The sequence below is a fragment of the Oncorhynchus mykiss genome, chromosome 25 (genome assembly GCF_057628025.1).
Source record: "Oncorhynchus mykiss isolate SJ-2025 chromosome 25, ASM5762802v1, whole genome shotgun sequence".
NCBI classification, from domain to species: Eukaryota; Metazoa; Chordata; class Actinopteri; order Salmoniformes; family Salmonidae; genus Oncorhynchus; species Oncorhynchus mykiss.
Window position 1 is genome coordinate 94,071,829 of NC_143046.1, and position 17,809 is coordinate 94,089,637.

A 17,809-nucleotide genomic window follows, 5' to 3' on the forward strand; every position below is an offset into this window, starting at 1 on the left:
CGTCTCTGGGGAGACGTGAAGAGAGGGATTTGTAAGGAAGTGCTATTTCTTATGCAGGTGACCAGCCTACTGCTATTACATTGCTATAACTGAGACAACGTATTTTCACAGTAAAACATGTTAGGTCCCATACAGGATAGCTCCCACACCCACACACACAGCACACACACATTACACACACTAACTGCCGAGGACACACAGATAAGACATACACCCACACATTGGGAGGAAGAGACAGCCTTGACTTGCAGAAACCAGCGCACACACCTAATCTCCTTTCTAGCCGAACATTGTGTGACTGAGGACAGCGCACACACCTAATCTCCTTTTTTAGCTGACCATTGTGTGACAAGGAACGGCACGACAAGACTCAGAGGGATGACGGACGGCCCAACAGGGCCAATCCAAGAAGACTACACCTCAGCCTGAACCAACCCGAAGACCCGATCTTCTAGAATCAACCTACTTTCTGTTCTGTATATGAGACATGTGCAAACTGTTAGCGGGGCTTCTTTTCTGCTGGTTCCTTATGAGCTGAATGAAATGGGCCCGTATACGTTGTACCAGATATCTTTACTCATAATTAAACTGTCACTTGTCATACAATAGACCACCTTGTCTGAATCGATCCTTGACCGGCTCACCCTCCTACATATCCCATTATCAACAGTAGCGAAGTAATTACAATTTAGCAAATGAACACTGGAGTGATAGATGAGCAAATGATGATGTGCAAGTAGAAATACTGGTGTGCAAAGAGCAGAATGTAAATTAAAACAATATGGGGATGAGGTAGATAGATTGGGTGGGCTATTTACAGATGGGCTATGTACAGCTGCAGCGATCAGTTAGCTGCTCAGATAGCCGATGTTTAAAGTCAGCAGTGTTGCCAACACCTCAGTAAGGAAAGTAGCTATTGGCTGTCCTAAAAGTCGCTAGAAGTTGCTAAAACATGTCATCACCTAATTTGCAGAATTGGCAATGTGCATGTAAATGTGAAGGACACTGTAGGAGTGAGGAATAACATTGTGGGAGAGACAAAAAGTGAGTAAAAAACTCCCTAAATATGTTTGGAACTACAAATGAACTTTCTTCTGTCGATCCTTGTTTTTTTATGATACAATTCCAACCCTCGTCCTTTACCCGGCTGGCTTGAGACCGGCAAAAGTGAACCAAAAGAGACATACTGGCAGAGCGGAGCTACTTAGTTTTTCATGACCTTTTTATTTTATTCTTTGTTTTTAGTTTTTCAGTTTAGTTTTCTTAATTTGTTTTGGTTTTTAACCTTATGGTCCACTTAGGAGCCTAAAACATTTGACATTTTTAACCTTAACATAAAAAAAAAGAAATGGTATACAATCGACATTAGCAATCTAAATGGACCAAAAAGAGACAATAGAAAAAAATGGCAATGGCAATGTGAGAAAATTACGGTAACTAGTCTGGCTCTAAATCAGGTTAATTGTGTTTTTTTTTTGTGTAAGCCAGGGCGGGATCAGCCAGCGGCAGCTTCCCGCATGTGCGATTCATTTGCAGTCTGGACGCAATTGACCTTTTCTTTACACTGTTCTAATGAAAGTACATTTTCATAATATCAGCTAGCTTCCATAAACGTCAAACAAGGATTGAACCCACGTGCTTCAGTTTACAAAAACAGATGACTTAGCACATCTATTTCCTTATTAAAATGTCAACATTCTGGAAAGTGGGAGTTGTGCAAATGCTAATTTAACAACTAAATATACTCATCAGAGAAGTTGTGGATTAACTTCAGACCGCATACATTTCAAGTATTAGCTCTACCGTAGAGACACATCCCCTTACAATATATTAGCAGGGTTGCCATATTGAGACGACTTGCCTTTTTTTCAAAGTCCTCCAGTTAAAGAACCTCTCCGTGGTACCAGCTAATTTTCAGTAAGGCACAGATGGGATTTGAACACATGATCTTCAGTTTCCAAGACCAACACCTTGCCACTTGGCCACCATGCCAATCTATGCTGCAAAATATTTATCAACATTCTGGAAAGTAGTAGTTGTGTAATGTGAATTTGGCACACAAATAAACTCAGTGGAGAACCTTGGGATTGAACCAAGGAAGGAATGCATGCACTCCCCCTCTGAGCTTCCATCCCATTTTATTTGCAGGTAAAATTCAATATTAATACAATGTACTTTTTATATAAACCACTCCATTAAAACTACAATGAAATGATAGCAGCAATTCTTAATACAAGTATGGACAGTCATCGAACCCATGAACTTCAGTTTTTGAAAATGATGCAATTGAAGTTGGCAACCACTTCTGTTTCCTGCTGAGAATTTCAACATTCTGGAAAGTAGGAGATGGGCCATTGCAAAGGTTTCAATGGAGAAGCTGGGGATTGAACCCAGGACCTCATACATGCGAAGCATGCGCTCTACCACTGAGCTACATCCCCTTTCTGTGATAAAGAGAAATGTTTCTTGTTTTTTTAAATGTCACGTTTATATAACCAGGTAAGCTAGTTGAGAACAAGTTTTCATTTACAACTGCGACCTAGCCAAGATAAAGGAAAGCAGCGCAACACAAACAACAACACAGAGTTACAGATGGAATAATAAAGAGTACAGTCAATAACACAATAGAAGAAAAAAAAGAAAGTCTATATACAGTGCGTGCAAATGGAGGTAGGGCAATAAATAGGCCATAGTAGCGAAGTAATTACAATTTAGCAAATGAACACTGGAGTGATAGATGAGCAAATGATGATGTGCAAGTAGAAATACTGGTGTGCAAAGAGCAGAATGTAAATTAAAACAATATGGGGATGAGGTAGGTAGATTGGGTGGGCTATTTACAGATGGGCTATGTACAGCTGCAGCGATCAGTTAGCTGCTCAGATAGCCGATGTTTAAAGTCAGCAGTGTTGCCAACACCTCAGTAAGGAAAGTAGCTATTGGCTGTCCTAAAAGTCGCTAGAAGTTGCTAAAACATGTCATCACCTAATTTGCAGAATTGGCAATGTGCATGTAAATGTGAAGGACACTGTAGGAGTGAGGAATAACATTGTGGGAGAGACAAAAAGTGAGTAAAAAACTCCCTAAATATGTTTGGAACTACAAATGAACTTTCTTCTATCGATCCTTGTTTTTTTATGATACAATTCCAACCCTCGTCCTTTACCCGGCTGGCTTGAGACCGGCAAAAGTGAACCAAAAGAGACATACTGGCGGAGCGGAGCTACTTAGTTTTTCATGACCTTTTTATTTTATTCTTTGTTTTTTGTTTTTTAGTTTAGTTTTCTTAATTTGTTTTGGTTTTTAACCTTATGGTCCACTTAGGAGCCTAAAACATTTGACATTTTTAACCTTAACATTTAAAAAAAAGAAATGGTATACAATCGACATTAGCAATCTAAATGGACCAAAAAGAGACAATAGAAAAAAATGGCAATGGCAATGTGAGAAAATTACGGTAACTAGTCTGGCTCTAAATCAGGTTAATTGTGTTTTTTTTTTGTGTAAGCCAGGGCGGGATCAGCCAGCGGCAGCTTCCCGCATGTGCGATTCATTTGCAGTCTGGACGCAATTGACCTTTTCTTTACACTGTTCTAATGAAAGTACATTTTCATAATATCAGCTAGCTTCCATAAACGTCAAACAAGGATTGAACCCACGTGCTTCAGTTTACAAAAACAGATGACTTAGCACATCTATTTCCTTATTAAAATGTCAACATTCTGGAAAGTGGGAGTTGTGCAAATGCTAATTTAACAACTAAATATACTCATCAGAGAAGTTGTGGATTAACTTCAGACCGCATACATTTCAAGTATTAGCTCTACCGTAGAGACACATCCCCTTACAATATATTAGCAGGGTTGCCATATTGAGACGACTTGCCTTTTTTTCAAAGTCCTCCAGTTAAAGAACCTCTCCGTGGTACCAGCTAATTTTCAGTAAGGCACAGATGGGATTTGAACCCATGATCTTCGGTTTCCAAGACCAACACCTTGCCACTTGGCCACCATGCCAATCTATGCTGCAAAATATTTATCAACATTCTGGAAAGTAGTAGTTGTGTAATGTGAATTTGGCACACAAATAAACTCAGTGGAGAACCTTGGGATTGAACCAAGGAAGGAATGCATGCACTCCCCCTCTGAGCTTCCATCCCATTTTATTTGCAGGTAAAATTCAATATTAATACAATGTACTTTTTATATAAACCACTCCATTAAAACTACAATGAAATGATAGCAGCAATTCTTAATACAAGTATGGACAGTCATCGAACCCATGAACTTCAGTTTTTGAAAATGATGCAATTGAAGTTGGCAACCACTTCTGTTTCCTGCTGAGAATTTCAACATTCTGGAAAGTAGGAGATGGGCCATTGCAAAGGTTTCAATGGAGAAGCTGGGGATTGAACCCAGGACCTCATACATGCGAAGCATGCGCTCTACCACTGAGCTACATCCCCTTTCTGTGATAAAGAGAAATGTTTCTTGTTTTTTTAAATGTCACGTTTATATAACCAGGTAAGCTAGTTGAGAACAAGTTTTCATTTACAACTGCGACCTAGCCAAGATAAAGGAAAGCAGCGCAACACAAACAACAACACAGAGTTACAGATGGAATAATAAAGAGTACAGTCAATAACACAATAGAAGAAAAAAAAGAAAGTCTATATACAGTGCGTGCAAATGGAGGTAGGGCAATAAATAGGCCATAGTAGCGAAGTAATTACAATTTAGCAAATGAACACTGGAGTGATAGATGAGCAAATGATGATGTGCAAGTAGAAATACTGGTGTGCAAAGAGCAGAATGTAAATTAAAACAATATGGGGATGAGGTAGGTAGATTGGGTGGGCTATTTACAGATGGGCTATGTACAGCTGCAGCGATCAGTTAGCTGCTCAGATAGCCGATGTTTAAAGTCAGCAGTGTTGCCAACACCTCAGTAAGGAAAGTAGCTATTGGCTGTCCTAAAAGTCGCTAGAAGTTGCTAAAACATGTCATCACCTAATTTGCAGAATTGGCAATGTGCATGTAAATGTGAAGGACACTGTAGGAGTGAGGAATAACATTGTGGGAGAGACAAAAAGTGAGTAAAAAACTCCCTAAATATGTTTGGAACTACAAATGAACTTTCTTCTATCGATCCTTGTTTTTTTATGATACAATTCCAACCCTCGTCCTTTACCCGGCTGGCTTGAGACCGGCAAAAGTGAACCAAAAGAGACATACTGGCGGAGCGGAGCTACTTAGTTTTTCATGACCTTTTTATTTTATTCTTTGTTTTTTGTTTTTCAGTTTAGTTTTCTTAATTTGTTTTGGTTTTTAACCTTATGGTCCACTTAGGAGCCTAAAACATTTGACATTTTTAACCTTAACATTTAAAAAAAAGAAATGGTATACAATCGACATTAGCAATCTAAATGGACCAAAAAGAGACAATAGAAAAAAATGGCAATGGCAATGTGAGAAAATTACGGTAACTAGTCTGGCTCTAAATCAGGTTAATTGTGTTTTTTTTTTGTGTAAGCCAGGGCGGGATCAGCCAGCGGCAGCTTCCCGCATGTGCGATTCATTTGCAGTCTGGACGCAATTGACCTTTTCTTTACACTGTTCTAATGAAAGTACATTTTCATAATATCAGCTAGCTTCCATAAACGTCAAACAAGGATTGAACCCACGTGCTTCAGTTTACAAAAACAGATGACTTAGCACATCTATTTCCTTATTAAAATGTCAACATTCTGGAAAGTGGGAGTTGTGCAAATGCTAATTTAACAACTAAATATACTCATCAGAGAAGTTGTGGATTAACTTCAGACCGCATACATTTCAAGTATTAGCTCTACCGTAGAGACACATCCCCTTACAATATATTAGCAGGGTTGCCATATTGAGACGACTTGCCTTTTTTTCAAAGTCCTCCAGTTAAAGAACCTCTCCGTGGTACCAGCTAATTTTCAGTAAGGCACAGATGGGATTTGAACCCATGATCTTCGGTTTCCAAGACCAACACCTTGCCACTTGGCCACCATGCCAATCTATGCTGCAAAATATTTATCAACATTCTGGAAAGTAGTAGTTGTGTAATGTGAATTTGGCACACAAATAAACTCAGTGGAGAACCTTGGGATTGAACCAAGGAAGGAATGCATGCACTCCCCCTCTGAGCTTCCATCCCATTTTATTTGCAGGTAAAATTCAATATTAATACAATGTACTTTTTATATAAACCACTCCATTAAAACTACAATGAAATGATAGCAGCAATTCTTAATACAAGTATGGACAGTCATCGAACCCATGAACTTCAGTTTTTGAAAATGATGCAATTGAAGTTGGCAACCACTTCTGTTTCCTGCTGAGAATTTCAACATTCTGGAAAGTAGGAGATGGGCCATTGCAAAGGTTTCAATGGAGAAGCTGGGGATTGAACCCAGGACCTGATACATGCGAAGCATGCGCTCTACCACTGAGCTACATCCCCTTTCTGTGATAAAAAGAAATGTTTCTTGTTTTTTTAAATGTCACCTTTATATAACCAGGTAAGCTAGTTGAGAACAAGTTTTCATTTACAACTGCGACCTAGCCAAGATAAAGGAAAGCAGCGCAACACAAACAACAACACAGAGTTACAGATGGAATAATAAAGAGTACAGTCAATAACACAATAGAAGAAAAAAAAGAAAGTCTATATACAGTGCGTGCAAATGGAGGTAGGGCAATAAATAGGCCATAGTAGCGAAGTAATTACAATTTAGCAAATGAACACTGGAGTGATAGATGAGCAAATGATGATGTGCAAGTAGAAATACTGGTGTGCAAAGAGCAGAATGTAAATTAAAACAATATGGGGATGAGGTAGGTAGATTGGGTGGGCTATTTACAGATGGGCTATGTACAGCTGCAGCGATCAGTTAGCTGCTCAGATAGCCGATGTTTAAAGTCAGCAGTGTTGCCAACACCTCAGTAAGGAAAGTAGCTATTGGCTGTCCTAAAAGTCGCTAGAAGTTGCTAAAACATGTCATCACCTAATTTGCAGAATTGGCAATGTGCATGTAAATGTGAAGGACACTGTAGGAGTGAGGAATAACATTGTGGGAGAGACAAAAAGTGAGTAAAAAACTCCCTAAATATGTTTGGAACTACAAATGAACTTTCTTCTATCGATCCTTGTTTTTTTATGATACAATTCCAACCCTCGTCCTTTACCCGGCTGGCTTGAGACCGGCAAAAGTGAACCAAAAGAGACATACTGGCGGAGCGGAGCTACTTAGTTTTTCATGACCTTTTTATTTTATTCTTTGTTTTTTGTTTTTCAGTTTAGTTTTCTTAATTTGTTTTGGTTTTTAACCTTATGGTCCACTTAGGAGCCTAAAACATTTGACATTTTTAACCTTAACATTTAAAAAAAAGAAATGGTATACAATCGACATTAGCAATCTAAATGGACCAAAAAGAGAAAATAGAAAAAAATGGCAATGGCAATGTGAGAAAATTACGGTAACTAGTCTGGCTCTAAATCAGGTTAATTGTGTTTTTTTTGTGTGTAAGCCAGGGCGGGATCAGCCAGCGGCAGCTTCCCGCATGTGCGATTCATTTGCAGTCTGGACGCAATTGACCTTTTCTTTACACTGTTCTAATGAAAGTACATTTTCATAATATCAGCTAGCTTCCATAAACGTCAAACAAGGATTGAACCCACGTGCTTCAGTTTACAAAAACAGATGACTTAGCACATCTATTTCATTATTAAAATGTCAACATTCTGGAAAGTGGGAGTTGTGCAAATGCTAATTTAACAACTAAATATACTCATCAGAGAAGTTGTGGATTAACTTCAGACCACATACATTTCAAGTATTAGCTCTACCGTAGAGACACATCCCCTTACAATATATTAGCAGGGTTGCCATATTGAGACGACTTGCCTTTTTTTCAAAGTCCTACCTCTCCGTGGTACCAGCTAATTTTCAGTAAGGCACAGATGGGATTTGAACCCATGATCTTCAGTTTACAAGACCAACGCCTTGCCACTTGGCCACCATGCCAATCTATGCTGCAAAATATTTATCAACATTCTGGAAAGTAGTAGTTGTGTAATGTGAATTTGGCACACAAATAAACTCAGTGGAGAACCTTGGGATTGAACCAAGGAAGGAATGCATGCACTCCCCCTCTGAGCTTCCATCCCATTTTATTTGCAGGTAAAATTCAATATTAATACAATGTACTTTCTATATAAACCACTCCATTAAAACTACAATGAAATGATAGCAGCAATTCTTAATACAAGTATGGACAGTCATCTAACCCATGAACTTCAGTTTTTGAAAATGATGCAATTGAAGTTGGCAACCATACCACTTCTGTGTCCTGCTGAGAATTTCAACATTCTGGAAAGTAGGAGATGGGCCATTGCAAAGGTTTCAATGGAGAAGCTGGGGATTGAACCCAGGACCTCATACATGCGAAGCATGCACTCTACCACTGAGCTACATCCCCTTTCTGTCATAAAGAGAAATGTTTCTTGTTTTTTTAAATGTCACCTTTATATAACCAGGTAAGCTAGTTGAGAACAAGTTTTCATTTACAACTGCGACCTAGCCAAGATAAAGGAAAGCAGCGCAACACAAACAACAACACAGAGTTACAGATGGAATAATAAAGAGTACAGTCAATAACACAATAGAAGAAAAAAAAGAAAGTCTATATACAGTGCGTGCAAATGGAGGTAGGGCAATAAATAGGCCATAGTAGCGAAGTAATTACAATTTAGCAAATGAACACTGGAGTGATAGATGAGCAAATGATGATGTGCAAGTAGAAATACTGGTGTGCAAAGAGCAGAATGTAAATTAAAACAATATGGGGATGAGGTAGGTAGATTGGGTGGGCTATTTACAGATGGGCTATGTACAGCTGCAGCGATCAGTTAGCTGCTCAGATAGCCGATGTTTAAAGTCAGCAGTGTTGCCAACACCTCAGTAAGGAAAGTAGCTATTGGCTGTCCTAAAAGTCGCTAGAAGTTGCTAAAACATGTCATCACCTAATTTGCAGAATTGGCAATGTGCATGTAAATGTGAAGGACACTGTAGGAGTGAGGAATAACATTGTGGGAGAGACAAAAAGTGAGTAAAAAACTCACTAAATATGTTTGGAACTACAAATGAACTTTCTTCTATCGATCCTTGTTTTTTTATGATACAATTCCAACCCTCGTCCTTTACCCGGCTGGCTTGAGACCGGCAAAAGTGAACCAAAAGAGACATACTGGCGGAGCGGAGCTACTTAGTTTTTCATGACCTTTTTATTTTATTCTTTGTTTTTTGTTTTTCAGTTTAGTTTTCTTAATTTGTTTTGGTTTTTAACCTTATGGTCCACTTAGGAGCCTAAAACATTTGACATTTTTAACCTTAACATTTAAAAAAAAGAAATGGTATACAATCGACATTAGCAATCTAAATGGACCAAAAAGAGACAATAGAAAAAAATGGCAATGGCAATGTGAGAAAATTACGGTAACTAGTCTGGCTCTAAATCAGGTTAATTGTGTTTTTTTTGTGTGTAAGCCAGGGCGGGATCAGCCAGCGGCAGCTTCCCGCATGTGCGATTCATTTGCAGTCTGGACGCAATTGACCTTTTCTTTACACTGTTCTAATGAAAGTAAATTTTCATAATATCAGCTAGCTTCCATAAACGTCAAACAAGGATTGAACCCACGTGCTTCAGTTTACAAAAACAGATGACTTAGCACATCTATTTCATTATTAAAATGTCAACATTCTGGAAAGTGGGAGTTGTGCAAATGCTAATTTAACAACTAAATATACTCATCAGAGAAGTTGTGGATTAACTTCAGACCGCATACATTTCAAGTATTAGCTCTACCGTAGAGACACATCCCCTTACAATATATTAGCAGGGTTGCCATATTGAGACGACTTGCCTTTTTTTCAAAGTCCTACCTCTCCGTGGTACCAGCTAATTTTCAGTAAGGCACAGATGGGATTTGAACCCATGATCTTCAGTTTACAAGACCAACGCCTTGCCACTTGGCCACCATGCCAATCTATGCTGCAAAATATTTATCAACATTCTGGAAAGTAGTAGTTGTGTAATGTGAATTTGGCACACAAATAAACTCAGTGGAGAACCTTGGGATTGAACCAAGGAAGGAATGCATGCACTCCCCCTCTGAGCTTCCATCCCATTTTATTTGCAGGTAAAATTCAATATTAATACAATGTACTTTCTATATAAACCACTCCATTAAAACTACAATGAAATGATAGCAGCAATTCTTAATACAAGTATGGACAGTCATCGAACCCATGAACTTCAGTTTTTGAAAATGATGCAATTGAAGTTCGCAACCACTGTTTCCTGCTGAGAATTTCAACATTCTGGAAATTAGGAGATGGGCCATTGCAAAGGTTTCAATGGAGAAGCTGGGGATTGAACCCAGGACCTCATACATGCGAAGCATGCGCTCTACCACTGAGCTACATCCCCTTTCTGTGATAAAGAGAAATGTTTCTTGTTTTTTTAAATGTCACCATTATATAACCAGGTAAGCTAGTTGAGAACAAGTTTTCATTTACAACTGCGACCTAGCCAAGATAAAGGAAAGCAGCGCAACACAAACAACAACACAGAGTTACAGATGGAATAATAAAGAGTACAGTCAATAACACAATAGAAGAAAAAAAAGAAAGTCTATATACAGTGCGTGCAAATGGAGGTAGGGCAATAAATAGGCCATAGTAGCGAAGTAATTACAATTTAGCAAATGAACACTGGAGTGATAGATGAGCAAATGATGATGTGCAAGTAGAAATACTGGTGTGCAAAGAGCAGAATGTAAATTAAAACAATATGGGGATGAGGTAGGTAGATTGGGTGGGCTATTTACAGATGGGCTATGTACAGCTGCAGCGATCAGTTAGCTGCTCAGATAGCCGATGTTTAAAGTCAGCAGTGTTGCCAACACCTCAGTAAGGAAAGTAGCTATTGGCTGTCCTAAAAGTCGCTAGAAGTTGCTAAAACATGTCATCACCTAATTTGCAGAATTGGCAATGTGCATGTAAATGTGAAGGACACTGTAGGAGTGAGGAATAACATTGTGGGAGAGACAAAAAGTGAGTAAAAAACTCCCTAAATATGTTTGGAACTACAAATGAACTTTCTTCTATCGATCCTTGTTTTTTTATGATACAATTCCAACCCTCGTCCTTTACCCGGCTGGCTTGAGACCGGCAAAAGTGAACCAAAAGAGACATACTGGCGGAGCGGAGCTACTTAGTTTTTCATGACCTTTTTATTTTATTCTTTGTTTTTTGTTTTTCAGTTTAGTTTTCTTAATTTGTTTTGGTTTTTAACCTTATGGTCCACTTAGGAGCCTAAAACATTTGACATTTTTAACCTTAACATTTAAAAAAAAGAAATGGTATACAATCGACATTAGCAATCTAAATGGACCAAAAAGAGACAATAGAAAAAAATGGCAATGGCAATGTGAGAAAATTGCGGTAACTAGTCTGGCTCTAAATCAGGTTAATTGTGTTTTTTTTTTGTGTAAGCCAGGGCGGGATCAGCCAGCGGCAGCTTCCCGCATGTGCGATTCATTTGCAGTCTGGACGCAATTGACCTTTTCTTTACACTGTTCTAATGAAAGTACATTTTCATAATATCAGCTAGCTTCCATAAACGTCAAACAAGGATTGAACCCACGTGCTTCAGTTTACAAAAACAGATGACTTAGCACATCTATTTCCTTATTAAAATGTCAACATTCTGGAAAGTGGGAGTTGTGCAAATGCTAATTTAACAACTAAATATACTCATCAGAGAAGTTGTGGATTAACTTCAGACCGCATACATTTCAAGTATTAGCTCTACCGTAGAGACACATCCCCTTACAATATATTAGCAGGGTTGCCATATTGAGACGACTTGCCTTTTTTTCAAAGTCCTCCAGTTAAAGAACCTCTCCGTGGTACCAGCTCATTTTCAGCAAGGCACAGATGGGATTTGAACCCATGATCTTTGGTTTCTAAGACCAACACCTTGCCACTTGGCCACCATGCCAATCTATGCTGCAAAATATTTATCAACATTCTGGAAAGTAGTAGTTGTGTAATGTGAATTTGGCACACAAATAAACTCAGTGGAGAACCTTGGGATTGAACCAAGGAAGGAATGCATGCACTCCCCTCTGAGCTTCCATCCCATTTTATTTGCAGGTAAAATTCAATATTAATACAATGTACTTTCTATATAAACCACTCCATTAAAACTACAATGAAATGATAGCAGCAATTCTTAATACAAGTATGGACAGTCATCGAACCCATGAACTTCAGTTTTTGAAAATGATGCAATTGAAGTTGGCAACCACTTCTGTTTCCTGCTGAGAATTTCAACATTCTGGAAATTAGGAGATGGGCCATTGCAAAGGCTTCAATGGAGAAGCTGGGGATTGAACCCAGGACCTCATACATGCAAAGCATGCGCTCTACCACTGAGCTACATCCCCTTTCTGTGATAAAGAGAAATGTTTCTTGTTTTTTTAAATGTCACCTTTATATAACCAGGTAAGCTAGTTGAGAACAAGTTTTCATTTACAACTGCGACCTAGCCAAGATAAAGGAAAGCAGCGCAACACAAACAACAACACAGAGTTACAGATGGAATAATAAAGAGTACAGTCAATAACACAATAGAAGAAAAAAAAGAAAGTCTATATACAGTGCGTGCAAATGGAGGTAGGGCAATAAATAGGCCATAGTAGCGAAGTAATTACAATTTAGCAAATGAACACTGGAGTGATAGATGAGCAAATTATGATGTGCAAGTAGAAATACTGGTGTGCAAAGAGCAGAATGTAAATTAAAACAATATGGGGATGAGGTAGGTAGATTGGGTGGGCTATTTACAGATGGGCTATGTACAGCTGCAGCGATCAGTTAGCTGCTCAGATAGCCGATGTTTAAAGTCAGCAGTGTTGCCAACACCTCAGTAAGGAAAGTAGCTATTGGCTGTCCTAAAAGTCGCTAGAAGTTGCTAAAACATGTCATCACCTAATTTGCAGAATTGGCAATGTGCATGTAAATGTGAAGGACACTGTAGGAGTGAGGAATAACATTGTGGGAGAGACAAAAAGTGAGTAAAAAACTCCCTAAATATGTTTGGAACTACAAATGAACTTTCTTCTATCGATCCTTGTTTTTTTATGATACAATTCCAACCCTCGTCCTTTACCCGGCTGGCTTGAGACCGGCAAAAGTGAACCAAAAGAGACATACTGGCGGAGTGGAGCTACTTAGTTTTTCATGACCTTTTTATTTTATTCTTTGTTTTTTGTTTTTCAGTTTAGTTTTCTTAATTTGTTTTGGTTTTTAACCTTATGGTCCACTTAGGAGCCTAAAACATTTGACATTTTTAACCTTAACATTTAGAAAAAAGAAATGCTATACAATCGACATTAGCAATCTAAATGGACCAAAAAGAGACAATAGAAAAAAATGGCAATGGCAATGTGAGAAAATTACGGTAACTAGTCTGGCTCTAAATCAGGTTAATTGTGTTTTTTTTTTGTGTAAGCCAGGGCGGGATCAGCCAGCGGCAGCTTCCCGCATGTGCGATTCATTTGCAGTCTGGACGCAATTGACCTTTTCTTTACACTGTTCTAATGAAAGTACATTTTCATAATATCAGCTAGCTTCCATAAACGTCAAACAAGGATTGAACCCACGTGCTTCAGTTTACAAAAACAGATGACTTAGCACATCTATTTCATTATTAAAATGTCAACATTCTGGAAAGTGGGAGTTGTGCAAATGCTAATTTAACAACTAAATATACTCATCAGAGAAGTTGTGGATTAACTTCAGACCACATACATTTCAAGTATTAGCTCTACCGTAGAGACACATCCCCTTACAATATATTAGCAGGGTTGCCATATTGAGACAACTTGCCTTTTTTTCAAAGTCCTACCTCTCCATGGTACCAGCTAATTTTCAGTAAGGCACAGATGGGATTTGAACCCATGATCTTCGGTTTACAAGACCAACGCCTTGCCACTTGGCCACCATGCCAATCTATGCTGCAAAATATTTATCAACATTCTGGAAAGTAGTAGTTGTGTAATGTGAATTTGGCACACAAATAAACTCAGTGGAGAACCTTGGGATTGAACCAAGGAAGGAATGCATGCACTCCCCCTCTGAGCTTCCATCCCATTTTATTTGCAGGTAAAATTCAATATTAATACAATGTACTTTCTATATAAACCACTCCATTAAAACTACAATGAAATGATAGCAGCAATTCTTAATACAAGTATGGACAGTCATCGAACCCATGAACTTCAGTTTTTGAAAATGATGCAATTGAAGTTGGCAACCACTTCTGTTTCCTGCTGAGAATTTCAACATTCTGGAAATTAGGAGATGGGCCATTGCAAAGGTTTCAATGGAGAAGCTGGGGATTGAACCCAGGACCTCATACATGCAAAGCATGCGCTCTACCACTGAGCTACATCCCCTTTCTGTGATAAAGAGAAATGTTTCTTGTTTTTTTAAATGTCACCTTTATATAACCAGGTAAGCTAGTTGAGAACAAGTTTTCATTTACAACTGCGACCTAGCCAAGATAAAGGAAAGCAGCGCAACACAAACAACAACACAGAGTTACAGATGGAATAATAAAGAGTACAGTCAATAACACAATAGAAGAAAAAAAAGAAAGTCTATATACAGTGCGTGCAAATGGAGGTAGGGCAATAAATAGGCCATAGTAGCGAAGTAATTACAATTTAGCAAATGAACACTGGAGTGATAGATGAGCAAATTATGATGTGCAAGTAGAAATACTGGTGTGCAAAGAGCAGAATGTAAATTAAAACAATATGGGGATGAGGTAGGTAGATTGGGTGGGCTATTTACAGATGGGCTATGTACAGCTGCAGCGATCAGTTAGCTGCTCAGATAGCCGATGTTTAAAGTCAGCAGTGTTGCCAACACCTCAGTAAGGAAAGTAGCTATTGGCTGTCCTAAAAGTCGCTAGAAGTTGCTAAAACATGTCATCACCTAATTTGCAGAATTGGCAATGTGCATGTAAATGTGAAGGACACTGTAGGAGTGAGGAATAACATTGTGGGAGAGACAAAAAGTGAGTAAAAAACTCCCTAAATATGTTTGGAACTACAAATGAACTTTCTTCTATCGATCCTTGTTTTTTTATGATACAATTCCAACCCTCGTCCTTTACCCGGCTGGCTTGAGACCGGCAAAAGTGAACCAAAAGAGACATACTGGCGGAGCGGAGCTACTTAGTTTTTCATGACCTTTTTATTTTATTCTTTGTTTTTTGTTTTTCAGTTTAGTTTTCTTAATTTGTTTTGGTTTTTAACCTTATGGTCCACTTAGGAGCCTAAAACATTTGACATTTTTAACCTTAACATTTAAAAAAAAGAAATGGTATACAATCGACATTAGCAATCTAAATGGACCAAAAAGAGACAATAGAAAAAAATGGCAATGGCAATGTGAGAAAATTGCGGTAACTAGTCTGGCTCTAAATCAGGTTAATTGTGTTTTTTTTTTGTGTAAGCCAGGGCGGGATCAGCCAGCGGCAGCTTCCCGCATGTGCGATTCATTTGCAGTCTGGACGCAATTGACCTTTTCTTTACACTGTTCTAATGAAAGTACATTTTCATAATATCAGCTAGCTTCCATAAACGTCAAACAAGGATTGAACCCACGTGCTTCAGTTTACAAAAACAGATGACTTAGCACATCTATTTCCTTATTAAAATGTCAACATTCTGGAAAGTGGGAGTTGTGCAAATGCTAATTTAACAACTAAATATACTCATCAGAGAAGTTGTGGATTAACTTCAGACCGCATACATTTCAAGTATTAGCTCTACCGTAGAGACACATCCCCTTACAATATATTAGCAGGGTTGCCATATTGAGACGACTTGCCTTTTTTTCAAAGTCCTCCAGTTAAAGAACCTCTCCGTGGTACCAGCTCATTTTCAGCAAGGCACAGATGGGATTTGAACCCATGATCTTTGGTTTCTAAGACCAACACCTTGCCACTTGGCCACCATGCCAATCTATGCTGCAAAATATTTATCAACATTCTGGAAAGTAGTAGTTGTGTAATGTGAATTTGGCACACAAATAAACTCAGTGGAGAACCTTGGGATTGAACCAAGGAAGGAATGCATGCACTCCCCTCTGAGCTTCCATCCCATTTTATTTGCAGGTAAAATTCAATATTAATACAATGTACTTTCTATATAAACCACTCCATTAAAACTACAATGAAATGATAGCAGCAATTCTTAATACAAGTATGGACAGTCATCGAACCCATGAACTTCAGTTTTTGAAAATGATGCAATTGAAGTTGGCAACCACTTCTGTTTCCTGCTGAGAATTTCAACATTCTGGAAATTAGGAGATGGGCCATTGCAAAGGCTTCAATGGAGAAGCTGGGGATTGAACCCAGGACCTCATACATGCAAAGCATGCGCTCTACCACTGAGCTACATCCCCTTTCTGTGATAAAGAGAAATGTTTCTTGTTTTTTTAAATGTCACCTTTATATAACCAGGTAAGCTAGTTGAGAACAAGTTTTCATTTACAACTGCGACCTAGCCAAGATAAAGGAAAGCAGCGCAACACAAACAACAACACAGAGTTACAGATGGAATAATAAAGAGTACAGTCAATAACACAATAGAAGAAAAAAAAGAAAGTCTATATACAGTGCGTGCAAATGGAGGTAGGGCAATAAATAGGCCATAGTAGCGAAGTAATTACAATTTAGCAAATGAACACTGGAGTGATAGATGAGCAAATTATGATGTGCAAGTAGAAATACTGGTGTGCAAAGAGCAGAATGTAAATTAAAACAATATGGGGATGAGGTAGGTAGATTGGGTGGGCTATTTACAGATGGGCTATGTACAGCTGCAGCGATCAGTTAGCTGCTCAGATAGCCGATGTTTAAAGTCAGCAGTGTTGCCAACACCTCAGTAAGGAAAGTAGCTATTGGCTGTCCTAAAAGTCGCTAGAAGTTGCTAAAACATGTCATCACCTAATTTGCAGAATTGGCAATGTGCATGTAAATGTGAAGGACACTGTAGGAGTGAGGAATAACATTGTGGGAGAGACAAAAAGTGAGTAAAAAACTCCCTAAATATGTTTGGAACTACAAATGAACTTTCTTCTATCGATCCTTGTTTTTTTATGATACAATTCCAACCCTCGTCCTTTACCCGGCTGGCTTGAGACCGGCAAAAGTGAACCAAAAGAGACATACTGGCGGAGTGGAGCTACTTAGTTTTTCATGACCTTTTTATTTTATTCTTTGTTTTTTGTTTTTCAGTTTAGTTTTCTTAATTTGTTTTGGTTTTTAACCTTATGGTCCACTTAGGAGCCTAAAACATTTGACATTTTTAACCTTAACATTTAGAAAAAAGAAATGCTATACAATCGACATTAGCAATCTAAATGGACCAAAAAGAGACAATAGAAAAAAATGGCAATGGCAATGTGAGAAAATTACGGTAACTAGTCTGGCTCTAAATCAGGTTAATTGTGTTTTTTTTTTGTGTAAGCCAGGGCGGGATCAGCCAGCGGCAGCTTCCCGCATGTGCGATTCATTTGCAGTCTGGACGCAATTGACCTTTTCTTTACACTGTTCTAATGAAAGTACATTTTCATAATATCAGCTAGCTTCCATAAACGTCAAACAAGGATTGAACCCACGTGCTTCAGTTTACA

General features: G+C 38.5%; 13 non-coding genes across 13 annotated transcripts; all 13 read right to left on the minus strand.

The window, feature by feature from the left end:
* Nucleotides 1-2,369: 2,369 nt before the first annotated feature.
* trnaa-cgc (transfer RNA alanine (anticodon CGC)) lies at nucleotides 2,370-2,441 on the minus strand. The gene has a single exon. It is a non-coding gene; the product is annotated as a tRNA-Ala (tRNA).
* A 1,952-nt stretch (nucleotides 2,442-4,393) lies between these two features.
* trnaa-cgc (transfer RNA alanine (anticodon CGC)) lies at nucleotides 4,394-4,465 on the minus strand. Its single transcript has one exon. It is a non-coding gene; the product is annotated as a tRNA-Ala (tRNA).
* A 1,952-nt stretch (nucleotides 4,466-6,417) lies between these two features.
* Nucleotides 6,418-6,489, minus strand: trnaa-cgc (transfer RNA alanine (anticodon CGC)). The gene has a single exon. It is a non-coding gene; the product is annotated as a tRNA-Ala (tRNA).
* Nucleotides 6,490-7,981: 1,492 nt separating this feature from the next.
* trnap-ugg (transfer RNA proline (anticodon UGG)) lies at nucleotides 7,982-8,053 on the minus strand. The gene has a single exon. It is a non-coding gene; the product is annotated as a tRNA-Thr (tRNA).
* Nucleotides 8,054-8,435: 382 nt separating this feature from the next.
* On the minus strand, nucleotides 8,436-8,507 carry trnaa-cgc (transfer RNA alanine (anticodon CGC)). Its single transcript has one exon. It is a non-coding gene; the product is annotated as a tRNA-Ala (tRNA).
* A 1,492-nt stretch (nucleotides 8,508-9,999) lies between these two features.
* trnap-ugg (transfer RNA proline (anticodon UGG)) lies at nucleotides 10,000-10,071 on the minus strand. The gene has a single exon. It is a non-coding gene; the product is annotated as a tRNA-Thr (tRNA).
* Nucleotides 10,072-10,445: 374 nt separating this feature from the next.
* On the minus strand, nucleotides 10,446-10,517 carry trnaa-cgc (transfer RNA alanine (anticodon CGC)). Its single transcript has one exon. It is a non-coding gene; the product is annotated as a tRNA-Ala (tRNA).
* A 1,503-nt stretch (nucleotides 10,518-12,020) lies between these two features.
* On the minus strand, nucleotides 12,021-12,092 carry trnap-ugg (transfer RNA proline (anticodon UGG)). Its single transcript has one exon. It is a non-coding gene; the product is annotated as a tRNA-Leu (tRNA).
* Nucleotides 12,093-12,468: 376 nt separating this feature from the next.
* On the minus strand, nucleotides 12,469-12,540 carry trnaa-cgc (transfer RNA alanine (anticodon CGC)). Its single transcript has one exon. It is a non-coding gene; the product is annotated as a tRNA-Ala (tRNA).
* Nucleotides 12,541-14,032: 1,492 nt separating this feature from the next.
* trnat-ugu (transfer RNA threonine (anticodon UGU)) lies at nucleotides 14,033-14,104 on the minus strand. Its single transcript has one exon. It is a non-coding gene; the product is annotated as a tRNA-Thr (tRNA).
* A 377-nt stretch (nucleotides 14,105-14,481) lies between these two features.
* On the minus strand, nucleotides 14,482-14,553 carry trnaa-cgc (transfer RNA alanine (anticodon CGC)). The gene has a single exon. It is a non-coding gene; the product is annotated as a tRNA-Ala (tRNA).
* Nucleotides 14,554-16,056: 1,503 nt separating this feature from the next.
* Nucleotides 16,057-16,128, minus strand: trnat-ugu (transfer RNA threonine (anticodon UGU)). The gene has a single exon. It is a non-coding gene; the product is annotated as a tRNA-Leu (tRNA).
* A 376-nt stretch (nucleotides 16,129-16,504) lies between these two features.
* Nucleotides 16,505-16,576, minus strand: trnaa-cgc (transfer RNA alanine (anticodon CGC)). The gene has a single exon. It is a non-coding gene; the product is annotated as a tRNA-Ala (tRNA).
* Between the last annotated feature and the right edge of the window lie 1,233 nt (nucleotides 16,577-17,809).